We start from the raw sequence: 5000 nt of genomic DNA, 5'->3' as shown, positions 1-5000 counted from the left end.
GAGACAAATGTAAACCAGTAAAACATATGAAGAGAAACAAACCTTGAATATAAGTTCAGTTGTTTAAACATTTGACAAACTATGGTGAGGGGGTAAGAAAACACACAAATCCAGCAGCTCCTGTATTTCAATACACCAGAACCCAATATTATTGGCGAGTCGGGTAGTCCATCATCCGGGTTCGAGGGCAGGCATCATTTCAGTAATTTCATCCCGTTGCATTCACATCCGTGCCTTGAATGAGATTGAATGTGATCTTTGCTCTCAAGTATGTTCCCAAGTTTTACACTTTCGTGCTTTGCATGAATGGGAATGGAACCGTGTGTGTTGAATGAGGCTCCTTGTGAGCACTGAACTTTGTCCGGTGGAGTTCCTTTTTGTGTTGCTGTAATTGTGTCATTTCTCGATGAGAAAGATTAGGCAACATTTAGTCACTTCTAGCCATGATGCTCAATTTATTTACGAATGTACCCTAGTTACTACGGACCGTTTACGTTGGAGAACAAGATCTATTGGATGCCTGTGTATTTGGGGAAGTCAAATCTGAAATAATGATGAAATTGCGTGTATCCAAAGTTAAAACTCGTGATTTGTCGCCCTCTGGTGTGTAAAAGATGCAAAAGCTTACAGCACCTGGTATTCCCAGGCGGTCTCCCATCCAAGTACTGACCAGGCCCGAGCCTGCTTAGCTTCCGAGATCAGACGAGATCGGGCGTATTCAGGCTAGTATGGCCGTAAGCCAGGGAGGCTGTCCCTGACGCTCTACTTAAAGGGAAGGCAATATCCGTTTCTGCCGTTCATACTTACAGTTGAACTGTCTCTCTACTCTAAAGCCCGGGACACACCAGCGCGCCGCAGACAGTCCCTGCTTACATGCCACATTGTGGCAACGTTGTGCGTTAGCTGGGGTGCCACACCAGACCGGAACTATTTTTTACAAAACGAACACATTATCTTGATAAAACAGCTGTAATTGAGTGCCTGACACGCCAGTCAAGCTCAATCTTGAGAAGGTGTGCATTTCAGTAAGGATTTCAATTGACATGCAGTATGAAACTGAAAGGAGGTTGCATCACTATGATGCATAACATTGCATGTATTGTATTTTCAAGTGTGTGCATTCATCCTGTTGTCATTTTGTTTTGAAAGCAGAAGAATCATTCAACAGGTTGCTGAGACAAATGTAAACCAGTAAAACATATGAAGAGAAACAAACCTTGAATATAAGTTCAGTTGTTTAAACATTTGACAAACTATGGTGAGGGGGTAAGAAAACACACAAATCCAGCAGCTCCTGTATTTCAATACACCAGAACCCAATATTATTGGCGAGTCGGGTAGTCCATCATCACAGTTCGAGGGCAGGCATCATTTCAGTAATTTCATCCCGTTGCATTCACATCCGTGCCTTGAATGAGATTGAATGTGATCTTTGCTCTCAAGTATGTTCCCAAGTTTTACACTTTCGTGCTTTGCATGAATGGGAATGGAACCGTGTGTGTTGAATGAGGCTCCTTGTGAGCACTGAACTTTGTCCGGTGGAGTTCCTTTTTGTGTTGCTGTAATTGTGTCATTTCTCGATGAGAAAGATTAGGCAACATTTAGTCACTTCTAGCCATGATGCTCAATTTATTTACGAATGTACCCTAGTTACTAGGGACCGTTTACGTTGGAGAACAAGATCTATTGTATGCCTGTGTATTTGGGGAAGTCAAATCTGAAATAATGATGAAATTGCGCGTATCCAAAGTTAAAAATCGTGATTTGTCGCCCTCTGGTGTGTAAAAGATGCAAAAGCTTACAGCACCTGGTACTCCCAGGCGCTCTCCCATCCAAGTACTGACCAGGCCCGAGCCTGCTTAGCTTCCGAGATCGGACGAGATCGGGCGTATTCAGGCTAGTATGGCCGTAAGCCAGGTAGGATGTCCCTGACGCTCTACTTAAAGGGAAGGCAATATCCGTTTCTGCCGCTCATACTTGCAGTTGAACTGTCTCTCTACTCTAAAGCCCGGGACACACCAGCGCGCCGCAGCCAGTCCCTGCTAACACGCCACGTTGTGGCAACATTGTGGCAACGTTGTGCGTTAGCTGGGGTGCCACACCAGACCGGAACTATATATTACAAAACGAACACATTGTCTTGATAAAACAGCTGTAATTGAGTGCCTGACACGCCAGTCAAGCGCAATCTTGAGAAGGTGTGCATTTCAGTAAGGATTTCAATTGACATGCAGTATGAAACTGAAAGGAGGTTGCATCACTATGATGCATAACATTGCATGTATTGTATTTTCAAGTGTGTGCATTCATCCTGTTGTCATTTTGTTTTGAAAGCAGAAGAATCATTCAACAGGTTGCTGAGACAAATGTAAACCAGTAAAACATATGAAGAGAATCAAACCTTGAATATAAGTTCAGTTGTTTAAACATTTGACAAACTATGGTGAGGGGGTAAGAAAACACACAAATCCAGCAGCTCCTGTATTTCAATACACCAGAACCCAATATTATTGGCGAGTCGGATAGTCCATCATCACAGTTCGAGGGCAGGCATCATTTCAGTAATTTCATCCCGTTGCATTCACATCCGTGCCTTGAATGAGATTGAATGTGATCTTTGCTCTCAAGTATGTTCCCAAGTTTTACACTTTCGTGCTTTGCATGAATGGGAATGGAACCGTGTGTGTTGAATGAGGCTCCTTGTGAGCACTGAACTTTGTCCGGTGGAGTTCCTTTTTGTGTTGCTGTAATTGTGTCATTTCTCGATGAGAAAGATTAGGCAACATTTAGTCACTTCTAGCCATGATGCTCAATTTATTTACGAATGTACCCTAGTTACTAGGGACCGTTTACGTTGGAGAACAAGATCTATTGTATGCCTGTGTATTTGGGGAAGTCAAATCTGAAATAATGATGAAATTGCGTGTATCCAAAGTTAAAACTCGTGATTTGTCGCCCTCTGGTGTGTAAAAGATGCAAAAGCTTACAGCACCTGGTATTCCCAGGCGGTCTCCCATCCAAGTACTGACCAGGCCCGAGCCTGCTTAGCTTCCGAGATCGGACGAGATCGGGCGTATTCAGGCTAGTATGGCCGTAAGCCAGGGAGGCTGTCCCTGACGCTCTACTTAAAGGGAAGGCAATATCCGTTTCTGCCGCTCATACTTGCAGTTGAACTGTCTCTCTACTCTAAAGTCCGGGACACACCAGCGCGCCGCAGACAGTCCCTGCTAACACGAAACGTTGTGGCAACGTTGTGCGTTAGCTGGGGTGCCACACCAGACCGGAACTATATTTTACAAAACGAACACATTGTCTTGATAAAACAGCTGTAATTGAGTGCCTGACACGCCAGTCAAGTGCAATCTTGAGAAGGTGTGCATTTCAGTAAGGATTTCAATTGACATGCAGTATGAAACTGAAAGGAGGTTGCATCACTATGATGCATAACATTGCATGTATTATATTTTCAAGTGTGTGCATTCATCCTGTTGTCATTTTGTTTTGAAAGCAGAAGAATCATTCAACAGGTTGCTGAGACAAATGTAAACCAGTAAAACATATGAAGAGAAACAAACCTTGAATATAAGTTCAGTTGTTTAAACATTTGACAAACTATGGTGAGGGGGTAAGAAAACACACAAATCCAGCAGCTCCTGTATTTCAATACACCAGAACCCAATATTATTGGCGAGTCGGGTAGTCCATCATCACAGTTCGAGGGCAGGCATCATTTCAGTAATTTCATCCCGTTGCATTCACATCCGTGCCTTGAATGAGATTGAATGTGATCTTTGCTCTCAAGTATGTTCCCAAGTTTTACACTTTCGTGCTTTGCATGAATGGGAATGGAACCGTGTGTGTTGAATGAGGCTCCTTGTGAACACTGAACATTTCCCGGTGGAGTTCCTTTTTGTGTTGCTGTAATTGTGTCATTTCTCGATGAGAAAGATTAGGCAACATTTAGTCACTTCTAGCCATGATGCTCAATTTATTTACGAATGTACCCTAGTTACTAGGGACCGTTTACGTTGGAGAACAAGATCTATTGTATGCCTGTGAATTTGGGGAAGTCAAATCTGAAATAATGATGAAATTGCGTGTATCCAAAGTTAAAACTCGTGATTTGTCGCCCTCTGGTGTGTAAAAGATGCAAAAGCTTACAGCACCTGGTATTCCCAGGCGGTCTCCCATCCAAGTACTAACCAGGCCCGAACCTGCTTAGCTTCCGAGATCGGACGAGATCGGGCGTATTCAGACTAGTATGGCCGTAAGCCAGGGAGGCTGTCCCTGACCCTCTACTTAAAGGGAAGGCAATATCCGTTTCTGCCACTCATACTTGCAGTTGAACTGTCTCTCTACTCTAAAGTCCGGGACACACCAGCACGCTGCAGACAGTCCCTGCTAACACGAAACGTTGTGGCAACGTTGTGCGTTAGCTGGGGTGCCACACCAGACCGGAACTATATTTTACAAAACGAACACATTGTCTTGATAATACAGCTGTAATTGAGTGCCTGACACGGCAGTCAAGCGCAATCTTGAGAAGGTGTGCATTTCAGTAAGGATTTCAATTGACATGCAGTATGAAACTGAAAGGAGGTTGCATCACTATGATGCATAACATTGCATGTATTGTATTTTCAAGTGTGTGCATTCATCCTGTTGTCATTTTGTTTTGAAAGCAGAAGAATCATTCAACAGGTTGCTGAGACAAATGTAAACCAGTAAAACATATGAAGAGAAACAAACCTTGAATATAAGTTCAGTTGTTTAAACATTTGACAAACTATGGTGAGGGGGTAAGAAAACACACAAATCCAGCAGCTCCTGTATTTCAATACACCAGAACCCAATATTATTGGCGAGTCGGGTAGTCCATCATCACAGTTCGAGGGCAGGCATCATTTCAGTAATTTCATCCCGTTGCATTCACATCCGTGCCTTGAATGAGATTGAATGTGATCTTTGCTCTCAAGTATGTTCCCAAGTTTTACACTTTC

At 43.3% G+C, this 5000-nt stretch overlaps 4 non-coding genes across 4 annotated transcripts; all 4 read right to left on the bottom strand.

Moving 5' to 3' along the window:
- Positions 1-621: 621 nt before the first annotated feature.
- LOC136740897 (5S ribosomal RNA) lies at positions 622-740 on the bottom strand. Its single transcript, XR_010813658.1, has one exon. It is a non-coding gene; the product is annotated as a 5S ribosomal RNA (ribosomal RNA).
- A 1055-nt stretch (positions 741-1795) lies between these two features.
- On the bottom strand, positions 1796-1914 carry LOC136741152 (5S ribosomal RNA). Its single transcript, XR_010813901.1, has one exon. It is a non-coding gene; the product is annotated as a 5S ribosomal RNA (ribosomal RNA).
- Positions 1915-2980: 1066 nt separating this feature from the next.
- LOC136740948 (5S ribosomal RNA) lies at positions 2981-3099 on the bottom strand. Its single transcript, XR_010813706.1, has one exon. It is a non-coding gene; the product is annotated as a 5S ribosomal RNA (ribosomal RNA).
- A 1055-nt stretch (positions 3100-4154) lies between these two features.
- LOC136740990 (5S ribosomal RNA) lies at positions 4155-4273 on the bottom strand. The gene has a single exon (XR_010813748.1). It is a non-coding gene; the product is annotated as a 5S ribosomal RNA (ribosomal RNA).
- Positions 4274-5000: the final 727 nt, after the last annotated feature.

This window comes from Amia ocellicauda, unplaced genomic scaffold, assembly GCF_036373705.1.
Source record: "Amia ocellicauda isolate fAmiCal2 unplaced genomic scaffold, fAmiCal2.hap1 HAP1_SCAFFOLD_65, whole genome shotgun sequence".
NCBI lineage: Eukaryota > Metazoa > Chordata > Actinopteri > Amiiformes > Amiidae > Amia > Amia ocellicauda.
Note: the sequence above shows the minus strand (reverse complement) of the source record. Positions and strands in the feature narration are given on the sequence as shown.